Genomic DNA, 17,831 nt, shown 5'->3' with positions numbered 1-17,831 from the left:
AAATTAGCAGAAATACCAATCTGGCATGACTAGTTTTCAAATCAACTGTGATTAGGTGCAATTAAATACACGTCCAGGATGTTTACCCTATAATCTTGTGATCTGAACAGAACCAGGTCCTGTTGACAGAAAAACAAGGAATGATCCTTTAAGATCAGCCCTGTTGAACCTTACACAGGTCTGAACAGAAATTTAAACTTTATCTGTGCCTTATCTTTCAAGCAAATGTTACATACAGTGCTTGGTGTTAAATGCTCCCCATGAATACATTACTAATCAATCTGGATAAAAATAGATCTGCTTGTTAATCAGAAGTAATCTGTTTTTATGCCAGATTTTGGGGAAATCATCTATAAACTGTCAAGCTGTAGATGTCGGTATTTATTCTGGTGAAAGGATGTATACAGGCTTTATTAGGCAGATTTTTTTATCTGATTGCTGAATACCATAACTTAATCTTATTGCTGACGTGCAGGTTTTGCAGTGATCGGATGCTGACAGTGTCACTTCACTGACAGGTTGTAGCACTCCTGATGCTATGGCGGCTGTAGAACGACTCAGACACAGAGGGAGAGGGCACACAGCTTGTTAGTCCTACTGGAGGAGGTCCAGTGGTCGTAGTGAGGAAGGGATTACAACCTGCGTTTTTATTGCTCCTGACCCTCATCTTCCAGCTGACCTCCCCAGTCTCAACACCTCTTCAGATTCCTTATCCAATACTTCAAACCTATTGACAAGACATTTTATAGTCAAATATTTTTCTGTTTTGTTTCCTATAAGGTGTTAAGTAAGGTGATGTAATGCAGCAGTTAGCTTTTACATGTTTACTGAGAATTTTCAGAATATATCCTGATTCATATCACCAGGTTCAGGAACAATAACGATCCCTCATCCATTAGATAGATAGATAGATAGATAGATACTTTATTCATCCCCATGGGGAAATTCAACTTTTTTTTCCAATGTCCCATACACTTGTTGTAGCAAAACTAATTACATACAATACTTAACTCAGTAAAAAAAATATGATATGCATCTAAATCACTATCTCAAAAAGCATTAATAATAGCTTTTAAAAAGTTCTTAAGTCCTGGCGGTAGAATTGTAAAGCCTAATGGCATTGGGGAGTATTGACCTCTTCATCCTGTCTGAGGAGCATTGCATCGATAGTAACCTGTCGCTGAAACTGCTTCTCTGTCTCTGGATGGCGCTATGTAGAGGATGTTCAGAGTTTTCCATAATTGACCGTAGCCTGCTCAGCGCCCTTCGCTCAGCTACCGATGTTAAACCCTCCAGTACTTTGCCCACGACAGAGCCCGCCTTCCTTACCAGCTTATTAAGACGTGAGGCGTCCCTCTTCTTAATGCTTCCTCCCCAACACGCCACCACAAAGAAGAGGGCGCTCTCCACAACTGACCTATAGAACATCTTCAGCATCTCACTACAGACATTGAATGATGCCAACCTTCTTAGGAAGTACAGTCGACTCTGTGCCTTCCTGCACAAGGCATCTGTGTTGGCAGTCCAGTCTAGCTTCTCGTCTAACTGTACTCCCAGATACTTGTAGGTCTTAACCTGCTCCACACATTCTCCATTAATGATCACTGGCTCCATATGAGGCCTAGATCTCCTAAAGTCCACCACCATCTCCTTGGTCTTGGTGATATTGAGACGCAGGTAGTTTGAGTTGCACCATATCACAAAGTCCTGTATCAGTTTCCTATACTCCTCCTCCTGTCCATTCCTGACACACCCCACTATAGCCGTGTCATCAGCGAACTTCTGCACATGGCAGGACTCTGAGTTATATTGGAAGTCTGATGTGTACAGGGTGAACAGGACCGGAGAGAGTACGGTTCCCTGCGGCGCCCCTGTGCTGCTGACCACCGTGTCAGACCTACAGTCTCCCAACCGCACATACTGAGGTCTATCTGTCAAGTAGTCCACTATCCAATCCACCATGTGAGAGTCTACCCCCATCTCCGTTAGTTTGTGCCTTAAGATCTTGGGCTGGATGGTGTTAAAGGCACTAGAGAAGTCAAGGAATGTAATCCTCACAGCACAACTGACCCCCTCTAGGTGAGAGAGTGATTTGTGCAGCAAATACGTGATAGCATCCTCCACTCCCACCTTCTCCTTATACGCAAACTGAAGAGGATCCTGGGCGTGCCTGGTTTGTGGCCTCAGATTCTGTATTATCAGCCGCTCCATGGTCTTCATCACGTGCGACGTCAAGGCAACAGGTCTGAAGTCATTCAACTCCTTTGGTTGTGGTTTCTTCGGTACCGGGACAATACAGGATGTTTTCCACTGTCTGGGTACTCTTCTCTGCTCCAGGCTCATGTTGAACCAGAGGAGATAACTTCACTCAACTTCAATTGCCTCATCATTGAACTGTTCCTAAAATCCACGAACTTACTTTCAAGGACTCTTCATCTCATGTTCTCGATATTTATTGCTTATTTATTTATTGTAATTATTTCTCTTTTTTTTGTATTTGTGCAGGTTGTTGTCTTCTGCACATTGATTGCTTGTCCATCCTGTTGGGTGTGGTCTTTCATTGATTCTATTATGCTTCTTGGATTTACTAGTATGCCCATAAGAAAATGAATCTCAGGGTTGCTTATGGCGACATTTATGTACTTTGATAAGTTTACTTTGAACTTTGAAGAACTGAAGATAGTTATTATGCCTTGTAACTCCAGAAACTAATCAAAAGAAAAATACGAAAACCCTGAGATGCATGTCAGCTTCATTTTTACTACTTTTTTTCTTGTATTTGTACAGTTTGTTGTATTTTGCACATCACCATCAGACGTGATCTGGTGGTATCAGAAACGATCTGGCTAGCGTGGATTGGGACAGGCTGTTTTCTGGCAAAGGTGCACTTGGTAAGTGGGAGGCCTTCAAAAGTGAAATTTTGTGAGTGCAAAGCTTGGATGTGCCAATCAGAATAAAAGGTAAAGATGACAAGTGTAGGGAACCTTGGTTTTCAAGAGGTGTTGAGGCCCTGGTTAAGGAAACAAAAAGAGGTGCATAGCAGGTAGGAAAAAATGAAGTGTTTATGGAGTACAGGAAATGCAAGAGAGCACTTAAGAAAGAAATCGGGAGGTTGCTAAAAGAAGGCATGAAGTTGCCGTAGCAGACAGGGTGAAAGAGAATCCTAAGGGAATTTACAGATATATTAAGAGCAAAAGAATTGCTAGGTACAAAATTGGTCCTCTGAAAGATCAAAATGTGTAGCCAAAACAGATGGGGGAAGATGTTAAATAATTTTTTTGCGAATGTATTTGCTTGGGTTCAGACACAAAGTCTATAGTAGTGAGGCAAAGCGGCATCAACTTCATGGACTCTATACTGATTACAGAGGATGGAGGTGTTTGCTGTCCTGAGGCAAATCAGGGTGGATAAATCCCCAGGGCTGACAAGGCGTTCCCTCAGACCCTGTGGGAGGCAAGTGCAGAAATTGCCAGGGCCCTAGTAGGAATATTTAAATCATTCATCATGGGAGGTACCGACGAATTGGAGGATAGCCAATGTTATTCTGCCATTTAAGAAAATCTCTAAACAAGCTAGGAAATAATGGGCCAGTGAATCTGACATCAGTAGTGGAAATGTTATTGTAATGTAATCTAAGGGACCAGATACCTGTTTTCAGTCCTCAACTGCTTCAATCCAAAATCTGTGTACCTCTCTGCTTCCAACTTCATGCTATCTCTCTTCCATTCTCTCTCTGTTTCTCTTTTATGTTTATTATGATAGAGAGGAGAGCCATCAAGTCCATGCCAGCTCCCAACAAAGTGGTCCCATCACTCCCAACCCTTCTCTGATTTCCCTTTACACCCCATAACTTATTTTTTTGTGCATGCTGATCTCTAGGAGTTATTTACAGTTCTCAATTAACCTGAAAACAAAAGAGAACACAGATGCTGAAATCTGCAACAACAACAACAACAACAACAACAAAAGAATGCTTGAAGAAAGAAGGTCAAGCAGCACTCATGAAGACAAAAGGAGGAAGTCAACATTTCAGGTCAAGACCTTGCATGAGGATTGAGAGGGAAGAGGAAAGATTGCCAGTACATATCAGTGTGAGGGAGGTGGGTAATCAGAGGAACCAGATGGGGAAGGAATGATGTGTAAATGGAATTAGGCAAGGAGTGGAATTGGTTAGGATGGTGGGGTGAAAAAAAGAAAAAGAAAACTAGGAGAATGGATTAGTGTGTGTAGTTATCCAACACTGGAAATTTCAAAGTTCTTACCGTTGCTACCCAAGCAAAAGTAGAGATGTTGGCCTTCCATTTTGCATTTGGTCCCTTCATTAGTTTTGCTGTATGACTTTGTTGCATCTTTCATGGGACTTCAATAACAGTGAGTGATCATCTTCGTCACTTTTCTGGTGATGGCAAGACCCTGTAGGACATGATAATGTGGAATGCTGCAAGTCCCATTCACTGATTTATTGGCATATGGCAGGATAGTTGTGTGGCCTCAGTCATAGCAGGGACTAGGGTTCAAGCCATGGTGTTGCTTGTTTACAGCCGCCCAGGAGAAAGGAGTTGAAGTTGGTACACTCCATCAGAATGCCAAAGGTGGTTTGGCATGGCATCCAAGATGGAGTCGGTCCCCGCTCTGCAGGAGAGAAGCCATATTGTGTTCAACTGCAGACTGCTGCAACATTCATGGACTCAGGGTCTTGGACTATATATTTTTTCTTGTGTGGCTGTATTTTACTGATATCTTGCATGTGCTTGCTATCTTATATGTGCTATGTGTGCCTTGTGCAGTGTGACTGTTGGTACTGTGTTTTGCACCTTAGTCCAGAGTAATGGCATTTCTTTGGCCTTTACTCATAGGTATTCATGTATGGTTGAATGATTATTAAATTAGAATTTGAATGATATCATCCACCGTCTGGAAAAAAAATCAATCTGTTCAATATAAAGGGCAAATATCTGAGCCCATTTGTATCTCTCAAGCTTCCCAGGGTATTTACCATCTCCAGCACATGTCATCAACTCAGTTCTACATGAAATTATGGATCTGTAGTCCCAGATTCCTCTGTTCTAGTACACTCCTCAGTGTCCCACCATTCACCATGTACAAACCCCATTTCCAGAAAAGTTGGGATATTTTCCAAAATGCAATAAAAACAAAAATCTGTGATATGTTAATTCACGTGAACCTTTATTTAACTGACGAAAGTACAAAGAAAAGATTTTCAATAGTTTTACTGACCAACTTAATTGTATTTTGTAAATATACACAAATTTAGAATTTGATGGCTGCAACACACTCAACAAAAGTTGGGACAGAGTTAAAATAAGATTGAAAAGTGCACAGAATATTCAAGTAACACTGGTTTGGAAGACTCCACATTAAGCAGGCTAATTGGTAGCAGGTGAGGTATCATGACTGGGTATAAAAGTAGCGTCCATCAAAGGCTCAGTCTTTGCGAGCAAGGATGGGTTGTGGCTCACCCCTTTGTGCCAAAATTCGTGAAAGAATTGTTAGTCAGTTCAAAAGGAACATTTCCCAACGCAAGATTGCAGAGAATTTAGGTCTTTCAACATCTACAGTACATAATATTGTGAAAAGATTCAGATAATTCAGAGACATCTCAGTGCGTAAAGGGCAAGTTCGGAAACCGCTGTTGAATGCGTGTGATCTTCGAGCCCTCAGGCGGCACTGCCTAAGAAACTATCATGCTACTGTGACAATTACAGCCACCTGGGCTCGGGAGTACTTTGGAAAACCATTGTCACTTAACACAGTCCATCGCTGCATCCAGAAATGCAACTTGAAACTGTATTACGCAAGGAGGAAGCCATACATCAACTCTATGCAGAAACGCCGGCGAGTTCTCTGGCCCCGAGCTCATCTCAGATGGACCAAAAGACTGTGGAACCGTGTGCTGTGGTCAGATGAGTCCACATTTCAGCTAGTTTTCGGAAAAAACGGGCATTGAGTTCTCCGTGACAAAGATGAAAACGACCATCCTGATTGTTATCAGCGAAAGGTGCAAAAGCCAGCATCTGTGATGGTATGGGGGTGCTTCAGTGCCCACGGCATGGGTGAGTTGCATGTATGTGAAGGTCATTGACTCTGAGGCAAGGCGTGTATTAGGATTTTAGAGAGACATATGTTGCCATCAAGGCGACGTCTCTTCCCGGGACATCCATGCTTACTTCAGCAGGACAATGCCAGACCACATTCTGCACGGGCTACAACAGCGTGGCTTTGTAGACACAGAGTGCGTGTGCTTGACTGGCCTGCTGCCAGTCCAGATCTATCTCCCATTGAAAATGTATGGCACATCATGAAGAGGAGAATCAGACAACTGAGACCACGGACTGTTCAGCAGATGAAATCTAATATCAAGCAAGAATGGACAAAATTTCCAATTGCAAATCTACTACAGTTAGTATCCTCAGTTCCAAAATGATTAAAAAGTGTTATTAAAAGGAAAGGTGATGTAACACAATGGTAAACATGCCTCTGTGCCAACTTTTGTTGAGTGTGTTGCAGCCATCAAATTCTAAATTTGTATATATTTATAAAATACAATTAAGTTGGTCAGTAAAGCTATTGAAAATCTTTTCTTTGTACTTTAGTCAGTTAAATAAAGGTTCACGTGAATTAACATATCACAGATTTTTGTTTTTATTTCATTTTGGAAAATATCCCAACTTTTCTGGAAATGGGGTTTGTAAATCCTACACTGGTTTGTCCTGCCAAAGTGCAAAGCCTCACACTTGTCTGCATTAAGATTCCATCTGACATTTTTCAGTGCATTTTTCCAGCTGTTCCAGATCCCAACACAAGCTTCGATAGCCTAACTCGCTGTCCACTACGCTTCCAATCTTGGTATTATCCACACATTTGCTGATGCAGTTTACCACATTATCTTCTAGATCATTGATTAAATGACAAAGATCAATGGAATCAGCACAGATCCCTGCAGCACACTCCTAGTCACAAGCCTCCAGTCAAAGAGGATGGTTGCCACTCATCTATTACCACTCTCTAGCTTTTCCCACAAAGCCAACGTTAAATCCAATTACTACTTCATCCTGAATGCCAAGTGACTTAACCTTCTTGAGCCATCTCCTGTGTGGCACCTTGTCAAAGGCCTTGCTAAAATCCACATAGACAACATTCACTGTCTTTCTTTCATCAACTCTCCTAGTAATTTCTGTATAAGATTTGTGTTTCTTTCTTCCTTAACAATATTTATTCATGGAACATTCACCATAGTTTTTTGTTCATTCGAGTCCTTGAGCCTGCTTAGCCAGTTCATAAGATCTTGACTGATCAGATTGAAACCATTAGTCCAGAATCCCACTAATTTTCAGTAGTCATTCATTCCCTATCAACAATAGATAGATAGATAGATAGATAGATACTTTATTCATCCCCATGGGGAAATTCAACATTTTTTTCCAATGTCCCATACACTTGTTGTAGCAAAAACTCATTACATACAATACTTAACTCAGTAATAATATGATATGCATCTAAATCACTAACTCAAAAAGCATTAATAATAGCTTTAAAAAAGTTCTTAAGTCCTGGCAGTTGAATTGTAAAGCCTAATGGCATTGGGGAGTATTGACCTCTTCATCCTGTCTGAGGAGCATTGCATCGACAGTAATCTGTCGCTGAAACTGCTTCTCTGTCTCTGGATGGTGCTATGTAGAGGATGTTCAGGGTTTTCCATAATTGACCGTAGCCTACTCAGCGCCCTTCGCTCAGCTACCGATGTTAAACTCTCCAGTACTTTGCCCACGACAGAGCCCGCCTTCCTTACCAGCTTATTAAGACGTGAGGCGTCCTTCTTCTTAATGCTTCCTCCCCAACACGCCACCACAAAGAAGAGGGCGCTCTCAACAACTGACCTATAGAACATCTTCAGCATCTCACTGCAGACATTGAATGACGCCAACCTTCTAAGGAAGTACAGTCGACTCTGTGCCTTCCTGCACAAGGCATCTGTGTTGGCAGTCCAGTCTAGCTTCTCGTCTAACTGTACTCCCAGATACTTGTAGGTCTTAACCTGCTCCACACATTCTCCATTAATGATCACTGGCTCCATATGAGGCCTAGATCTCCTAAAGTCCACCACCATCTCCTTGGTCTTGGTGACATTGAGACGCAGGTAGTTTGAGTTGCACCATATCACAAAGTCCTGTATCAGTTTCCTATACTCCTCCTCCTGTCCATTCCTGACACACCCCACTATGGCCGTGTCATCAGCGAACTTCTGCACATGGCAGGACTCCGAGTTATATTGGAAGTCTGATGTGTACAGGGTGAACAGGACCGGAGAGAGTACGGTTCCCTGTGGCGCTCCTGTGCTGCTGACCACCGTGTCAGACCTACAGTCTCCCAACCGCACATACTGAGGTCTATCTGTCAAGTAGTCCACTATCCAATCCACCATGTGAGAGTCTACTCCCATCTCCGTTCTGCTTGTACATCCTTTCTGCTTGATTCTGCTTCCACCATCCTTTGAGGAAGAGAGTTCCAAAGACACTTGAGCTCTGTGAAAAATGTCTTGTCTCGTCTCTGTCTTAAATGGCCAACCCTAATGACATCATATTCTAGATTCTCTCCACACGGACCATTTCAAGAAACTTTTCAGAATTTTATATATTTCAGTCATCATCTCTTACTTGTCTAAACTCATTCTAAGCTGTCCAACCTTTCCTCATAAGCCAGGTATCAGATGAGAAGAGATACTCAGAATTGCTTTTGTAATATTTACAACATTTTTCAAATAGGGAGCCAAATATTGTACACAATACTTAAGGTACATTCTCAGTAATTTCATGAATAACTGAAGTATAAACTCCCTACTGTTGAATACAAATAATAGCAATAAACAATAACATTCTGTTGACTATTTTGGTTATTTGCTCTATCTGCATATTTCCCTTAGACAAATAATGCACTAGCACCCCAGAGTATTCTGCATCTCAAAGCTTTTCAATCATCACTATTGTATAACATGCTTGCTTTTACACTTTTCCTGCCAAAATTGACAATTTCATATTCACCTACTGTACATTATATTTTAATTGTCAAATCTTTGCCATTTCACTTGTCCTATTGATTTCCATCAATACCTTTTTTATGCCTTCTTTACAATATACTTTCCTATGTCTCTTTGGAAATTATCGGTAAATGTTTTAGACCTTCCCAGAAACTCACGCTGTGGGTTTGATATCTTAAAACAATTATGACTGCCGAGCAAGGAAGATAAAGAAGCTTTGGCTTTACAACATTCAGTTTGATACCCTTCCAATTATTGGAGAACTTGTTTCAATAAGTCTTTATTGCTCAATAAAAAAAAGTAAGTAAATAAGAAAGGCATATTAGGAAATTTCATCAGCCAGAAATATATCATCAAACACCCAGGTTGTTTACAGATACACCACAAATCAAAGCTTAGTGAAACTGAAAGAATCAAACGTATCATATCCCTGAGTCAGAAGTTTTTAACACTTCATATCAGATTTGACCAGATACCCAGATTAAGCATTCACTGATGTTCTCAAGCTCTGAAGTGATGAGTGAGATACTAAGAAAAACAATTAACTGTAAGCTAAAGCAAAGGTTATTTTAATGCATCTAATTGTGCAATAAAATTTATTACTTTGCTAAATTATAGCTATAACAATTAGAATTATTTATTTGTGAATAAAAATATTTATTGAAGAAATTTTTAATATTTAAATCTTCCATTTAAGTTCAAAAGCTTGTCTAAAAATTGTGCATTTTCATTTATAATTGATATTTAATTTTGAGTTTAAATTTTTTTTCCATTCAATCTTGGCAGCACAAGATTGTCACATCAGTTGAACATATAAATCTGAGTATTCCTAATGGTTCAGAATACAATTAGATAAAGGTTGCATACAGTCAGAAGAAATTGTGGTGTCACTGTAAACATCCAAACACTGTAAACATTGATCATAAGATGGTTTGCTTGGTTTGATTGAGTGAAAACCCTCATTAACAAGATATAAAACAACTGCCGCTGGAAACAAAGTCATATAATCTTGCTTTTGTGAAATCATCATACCTAGTATAATATGGACTGCAGTCAAGGCCACTGGCAAAGTGCTGATTAAGGAAGATTGAAACACGAATAGTACAAATAATTCAGCCCATGACTATTTTATGAGTTTGAGATGCAATCTTTAAAAATACACTGTTCAATCATAGTCTTATTCTAAAGCATTTTTAAAATGTTGCCTGAGTTGGATTATCACTTTAATTCACATAAAAACAAAACCAGGAGAGAAAAAAACACCCACACAAAAATCCCATCGGCTAACCGATAGTAGGTGTTTATGTCAAGCAATTTAAAATCAATGGCCTTGTGTCTGACTCCTACCTGCATAACTGCCAAAATGTTGTTAATCATTAGGCATGTTGAGACAATTTGGATAAACATCTCTGTTCCCCTGATGAATATTCTCAAAGGGTTAATCCAATTAGCCCTAGTGACAGAGGTTGGTTATAGTGATGATCTGAGCTCATTTGTCATGCTGGAATGATTGGCAGCAGAAACTGTTCTGGACAGTTGTGGCGGAGTGAGTGGGCAGGGAGGAAAGCTCCACAGATGGGCACCCTTGCTGAGGTGAGGAGCCGGAAAGCAGGTAGCAGTCAAAGAAATGTGAATGTTTGATGGTCCCTGCTGGGGCGGTGAGTGACGGCATGAAAGATCTCCCGGAGACAGGGAATGAAATAGTTAATTTAATCAGCACTGTCACTGCAGTTTTCATGTTAATTGCTATTTACATTTTAATTCATTAGAAAATGGACACACCCACACAGGCTGAATAATACATGGCGGCTAATACAAGAGTTTCAGGGCATTTCAGGCAAATCTGACAACATTTTCTTTTCAGTCCGGTTTTCAAAGAACTTCTGGTAATGAAACCTCACTTTTATTGTTTAGAACTGCTATAAAAGTATTCCATTTAAGAACAAAACACACAAGTGCTGAAGAAACTCAGGCAGATCTATGGAGAGGAATAATCAGTCGATGTTTTGGGCCAAGAACCTTTTTCAGGAGTGGAAATAAGGAGTGAATAAGCCAAAAAAAAAAAGCATTTTCTCAATGTACCAATTTATTTGAAACATTAGGCATTATTGACTTGGCAAAACAAATTTAGGCAGCAAGTGTGATAAGTAAAAGTTAAGGCATCTTTGATATTCGTTAGTGTGTTCACCCTTTATGAGACATAGCAGATGAGGCTGTGAATTTTTGACTGAAGTTCCTTTATGCAAGAGGAATTTAAGCAGGCATACCTTTTGCTCCTGAGGTTTTGGTGTTTCTTAGTTGAAATATGAAATATTTACATAGAACCATACAGCAAAGGACAAGCCTTATGAGCCTTAGGCCTGTGAGTCTGACATCAGTTGTGTTAAAGTTATTGGAAAGTACTCTAAGGGACCTGATATAGACAGGGACTGATTAAGGATAGTCAGCACAGCTTCAAGCATGGTAGGTCATGTCTAATCAATCTTATAGAGCTTTTCAAAGAAGGTACCAAGAAAATGGATGTTGACTACATGGACTTTAGTAAGGCCTTTGACAAGGTCCCACATGGGAGACTGGTCAAGAAGGTTCAGTTACTTGGCATTCAGGATGAGGTAGTAAATTAGGTTACACATTGGCTTTGTGGGAGAAGTCAGAGAGTGGTAGTTGAGGGTTGTCTTTCTGACTGCAGGCCTGTGACTAGTGGTGTGCCACAGGGATTGGTGTTCGTTCCTTTGCTGCTTGTCATCTATATCAGTGATCTGGATGATAATGTGGTTGACCGGATCAGCCGTTTTGAGAATGGCACCAAGATTGGAAGTGTAGTGGACAGTGAGAAAGGCTGTTGTGGCTTGCAGAGGGATCTGCATCGACTGAAAAATGGCAGATAGAAGTTAATGCAGACAAGTGAAAGGTTTTTGCTCTTCAGTAGGACCAACCAGGGTAGGTCTTACACAGTGAATGGTAGAGCACTGAGGAGTGTGATAGAACAAAGGGATCTGGGATACAGGTCTATAATTCATTGAAAGTGGTGCCACAGGTAGAGAGGGTTGTAAAGAATGCTTTACGTTGGCCTTCATAAATCAATGTATTGAGTACAGGAGATGGGATGTTATGTTGAAGTTGTATAAGATGTTGGTGAGGCCTAACTTTGAGTATTGTGTCCAGTTTTGGTCACCTACCTACAGGAGCAATGTCAACAAGGTTGAAAGAGTAAAGAGAAAATTCATAAGGATGTTGCCGGGTCTGGAGGACCTGAGTTATAAGGAAAGATTGAACAGGCTAGGACTGTATTCTTTATAACATAGAAGATTAAGAGGAGATCTGATAGAGGTATACAAGATTCTGAGGGGTACAGATACAGTAAATGCAAGCAAATTCTTTTCCACTAAGGTTGAGTGGTTCATGGGTTAAGGCTGAAAGGTGAGAAGTTTAAGGGGAACATGAGGGGAAGCTTGTTCACTCAGAGGGTCATGAGAGTGCGGAATGAAGTGCCAGTGCCAGTGCCAGTAGTGCATGTGAACTTAATTTCAACATTTAAGGGAAGTTTGGATAGGTGCATAGATAGTAGAGATATGGAAGGCAATGGTCCTGGTGCAGGTCAATGGGAGTAGGCTGTTTAAATGGTTTCACCATGAAGTAGATTGTCCAAAGGGCCCGTTTCTATGCTGTACATCTGTATGAAGTCTATGAACAGATCCACACTGATTTAATTAGTTTTACCAAAGTGACTAAACCCATGACTCCTACATAATTTAATCCATCTTTCCCACATGTTGACCATATCCCTCTCCTCTCTGCATATTCATGTGCCTATCTAAGACCTTTTAAAAGCTCCTATGCTGTCTGCCTCTACCACCACCCTGGCAGTGAATCCCAGACCTCCACTACTCTCTGTTTAAAAAAAACATTTGACTCGTACTTCTCTTTGGTACTTTTCATGTCTCGCTGTATATCAATGCTCTGTAGTATCGGACTTCTAAATCCCAGGGAAAATATGATGGCTGTCTATTTACGCCTCACATAATTTTATAAACTTCCATTGAATCTCCCCTCGGTCTCTGCTGCTCTAGAGGAACAGCCCAAGCGTATTCAAACTCTCCTCATAGCACGCGCCCTCCAAGTTACCATCTTGACAACTTCCAAAGCCTCCACATCCTTCCTGTGACCAGACTTCAATAGATATAACGAAATGACTGCCGTCCATGATCTTGACCGCAGCTTGCATGCCACTATTGCCTGACTGAAATCAGGCACTTGAGACATTGCATGCTGCCATCACCAAACAAGAAACAATCCAACTCAACGCATTCCAAATCATAGCCAGGGACATCAATCATCAAGCTTGCCTGAAGAAATCTCTGCCCAATTTTCATCAACATATAACCTGCAGCACATGAGGTCCCACGCATTCGACAACTGCTATACTAGTCCTTTGGATCATCTCTGCCATTATAGAGAGACTTTCGACTTGCATTAGGGAAAATACATCAAGAGGAGTGTCCTCTTTGATAAATTTTTCAGATATTTCCTTTCCCATGGGTAAATGGGACAATCCATCAGCATCTCCATTATTGATTGGCTTCTTAAATTCAATCTTTTAATTGTGTCCTCCAACAAACAGAGCACATCTCTGTATTCATGCTGCTGCTGCTAATGGAACACCCTTTTGTAGACTGAAAATAGACCTCAAAAGTTGAAGATCAGTAATGATGGTAAACTCTCTCCCATATAGGCACTGGTTGAAACCAGACTGAAGGTCCCTCCATCTTTTTATGCATAATTTTTCTCTGCAGCGGTAAGGGAACGTGATGCAAAGGCTATGGGACATTCATTTCTATCGCTCATAACGTGTGACATGACTGCACCTATACCATAAGGCGAGGTATCGCAGACAAGCTTCACTGGATGATATGGATCAAAATGTGTGAGCACAGTGTCTGACAGTACCATTCCCATTGCCTTTTGGAAAGCCACCTCAAATTGCTTTGCCCATTGTCATTTCTTCTGGATCTACCTAGTGAGTTCAAGGGAAGGAGCACAATAGACAGGTTTGGCAGGAACCTGTGACTGTAATTGACACATCCTCAGAAGTGCAATTACTGTGACATATCCTTTGGCTTTTGGACATCCACCACTGCTTGAATTTTCTCAGCACATTTGTGTAATATCTGGGCACAATGGTGTGACCACAGTAAATGATGCTTGGTTTAAAGAATTCACATATATTGCCTCACGCTCTAAGCCCATGATTTACTAATCTTCTTAACACTGTCTTGGGATTTTGGTAGACATTCCTTGTCATCCCCACCAGTAATAATGATGCCATCCAGGTTACACTGAGTGCCTGAACAGTCTTTCAGCCCCTGGTTCATAATTCAGGTGTGGATTCTCCTTCAGAAACAGGCCTATTACAGTGATAAAGCACTTAGTGAGTGTTAATGGCGAGTAACACTCTGGACCCTTCTCGCATCTCCATCTGTAGGTAGGCAAAGTACACTGCTGAAACGCTCCCCTCAAGAAAGGTTTGCAAAGATACCCTTTATCCTGGGCAGTGGGTGGTGATCTACTTTCAATACTGGGTTGATGAAGGCCATAAAATGACTATAGGTTATGACATACTGATCCTTCTTTGCTACTGGGACAACCGCCATTGCCCATGGGCCCCACTCAAACTTGGAAAGATTTCCTTCATTCTCTAGCTCACCAGTTACTTTATCACATACGGTATAAAGAACCAAAGAGCTTTGTGCATTTTCATTTAACATTATTTTACCCTTTATATGTTTTGAGTTTTCTAATGCCATCCTTGAATACTGCTGTGGCATCATCCAGTACCTTTCTTAATTTGTTTTTGGTTGACTCTTTTGCAGGGGATGTGGCATGCAAATTGTGAATGGATCTCCAATCAAGTTGCAGTTGTTTTGGCCAATCATGTCTGAACAATGCTAACCCTTCTTTGTTTTTATCACATACAAGCCCAATGTGACTTGTTGGTTGTTGTATTTCACTGTTATGAATGTCAGTACTACAAGAGCTACCTTTTCTCCAGTATATGTCCTTAGTTGAATATCTGCAGGTTTCATTTCATTATCTTGAAATGCCGTGGAGTCACTTTGTGGAATGACTGAAACAGCTGGGCTGTTCACTTCGGGTGTAAACTATATTTCTTTTCTCCTGTACTTTTCACATTGTAAATCTTAAGACCACGTAGTCCTGTGTCACCCTCGTCATTATCAGATTTTTCATCAAAAGCATGTAGATTAGTGCTATATTTGAAACTGCAACCTGACTTTAGTAATTTATCTTTTTATCTTCCCTGTACATTCCACCTATAATTGTCTGCCATCATGCTCTTTGTACAGTATGTGTCCTACCTTGTTGCATTTGCTGCAAGTTTCACCTTTAAACCTGTATTGGTCTGGTGTATGTTATCCCCTACCACAATGGTAACAGAATTAGTTCGGCCATGCAGGTTTCTGTTTAGATGTTGCAATTTGTTCACATTTGCTTTTATAATTTTGTCTCACTTACCAAACCCATGAACTTGCTTCCTTGTAACAAGCCTCCACTCAGAAATCAAAATAATCCGAATTTCTATTGAGCTGTAAAATTCCGACAGTGCTTGTGTTGAAGCATAAAAGAGAATGAACCTAACACTGAAAGACTTCTGTCAGCCTATGCCAGCAAAACAAAACTGCAACCCAACATGAATCTTTTTGGGAGGTACTTCCAGGCAAAGGTAAACATCAATGATGAAATTCACCAGCATCAGCAGTGTATTTGGCCATCGGAAGGGATAGTGTGTTTGAAAATCAAGACATCATATGTGGGCAGTTGTGATCTCTATCCTGCTGTACACTTGTGAAAAACGGATTTGCTACAGCAGACACCCAAATGCACAGGATGGTTGTCACCAATCCTCTAAATTCATTGGCAGGATAAGCAAACTAACACAAACATCTTCTCCTAACCTATGCCCCCAGTACTGAGGCCCTAAACGTGCTTAGCTGGCTTTGTTGAGCAGATCACATAATTTTTGTACACAATACCAAACCAAACCATCTAACTCAAGTTTTGTTAAAGGAAGCAGTTTTAACAGGTGGATAGTGGTGTTCTCAAAGTCTCCTTATCCAGGTATAACATCCATAGGAATCCCTGTCCCACAAAACTCAAAATGGGGAAGGGGTATTCCAGATGGCATTGAGAACCTGGAGTCCATACACAGGAAGCAGTCAGAAACCTAGTGTCGCTCGTGAGGTGGCACCAGCTTCCAAACTTACAATACACCCTTTCAAACCTATCTGTGACAGAACTTGCAGTTCCCCTTTTGGCCTTATTAGTCATTTCATAAACCACAGTCTAAAGTGGAAATATGTCCTTCTTAACTTTAATTGTCTAAAAAGCCAAGCAATATAAATTTGGAATGGAAATTAATGATAATAAAGTACTGTTTGAAATAAGTTTCTGAGTAGTGACAGGTTGGAAAAGGAAATAGGAAATATCGTATGGAGTCGTATTATTGAAATACTAAGCAGTTCTCTTGCCTGCAGTGATCTGGAGACAGGGCCAGCGGCCTGATGGCCGAAAGCTGGTTCTAAGAGAAAAGATCTATTACAGAAAATTCCTGTTTGAGTGTCGAATTTCCCTGCATTCTTAACCTGCAGGCAGCAGGTTATGGTATGCAATGGAGATTAGAATCAGATACCTTCTGTATCAATTAGAACGACACATGGCAAAATACACTAATTTACAAGCCAGGACAAATTTAGATAACACTTCTGTTGCAGCAGGATCATATTGTAGCAAAACTAAAGGAAAACGCCTCCACCCAGCTGCATGCTGTAAATTCACTCCAACACAAACAATGTCAAGATTAGAGTGAAAAGATCTGGCTGCTTCATGTGTTAAATAACGACTGGAAGCACTGACTCACGTTATCCTGACCGAGAAATATTGATTTCTAATGCTTACCTGTGTCTGAGGTTCACATGAAAATGTTATACTGTTCTAGTACATTGTATACAGTATATGTCTATAAAATAAAATCATACTTGATGACCTGCGACAAGGACAGGGGTGTCAAACTCATTTTAGGTCACGGGCCGGATTGAGCAAAATGCAGCTTCATGCGGGCCGGATCAGTCGGACACGTGCGAACGCAGCTTTCGTTGCCTCCGTTTTTTCAGCCTGCTCTCATGTGTCTCAGTCTCTGCTATAACTACAAAGTGTTTCACTTTACAAATTCCGTTTCTTATGAAGAAGACTGCCGAATAAACACTAAAAACCCTGAAAACCTGGTACCTGAATAAACTCAGCATTAGCCATATCATACGCCATAGGCGCTTCGATTACTGGGGCCAGCTTTAATAGTAATTAGATATTATCTCACGGGCCAAAGATAATTCCACCGCGGGCCGGATTTGGCCCGCGGGCCTTGAGTTTGACATATATGATCTATAACATCTTGTTTATTTATTGTGAATTGTATTCCAAAGCCAACATACTTTATTTGAATGGGTGCTGTGGCAGTCTTGGATCCATTTTATTTCCTTTCTAAAGCACTGCATATCCCATCAATTGTTCCGCACTCATCTTCAGTAAGTGGAATCTAAAGGATTCACGGTGGGGGTGATTCATCAATTGATATTTCACCTGGAGTGCCAAGCTTGGCTGAGGACGAAGTAACACAGTCAGCAGATTGAGAAAAACCAATCCAGAACTGCATGTCCGTTGGCGGGTTTGCAGTTTAAATATAAAACACCTTTACACACGTGGT

The 17,831-nt window shown here is 40.8% G+C and overlaps 1 long non-coding RNA gene across 1 annotated transcript in view; it reads left to right on the top strand.

Annotated features, from left to right (window-relative positions):
* The window catches only part of LOC140725553 (uncharacterized), a 32,339-nt gene extending 15,262 nt beyond the window's left edge, over window positions 1–17,077 (top strand). The window contains exons 3-4 of the long non-coding RNA XR_012098373.1: window positions 13,849–13,979; window positions 14,926–17,077. This is a non-coding gene — a long non-coding RNA (uncharacterized lncRNA). The remainder of the gene's footprint in view (window positions 1–13,848; window positions 13,980–14,925) is intronic.
* Window positions 17,078–17,831: the final 754 nt, after the last annotated feature.

This window comes from Hemitrygon akajei, chromosome 3, assembly GCF_048418815.1.
Source record: "Hemitrygon akajei chromosome 3, sHemAka1.3, whole genome shotgun sequence".
In the NCBI taxonomy this organism is placed as follows: Eukaryota; Metazoa; Chordata; class Chondrichthyes; order Myliobatiformes; family Dasyatidae; genus Hemitrygon; species Hemitrygon akajei.
The sequence above is the reverse complement of the archived record's forward strand: the minus strand, read 5'-3'. Positions and strand labels throughout refer to the sequence as shown.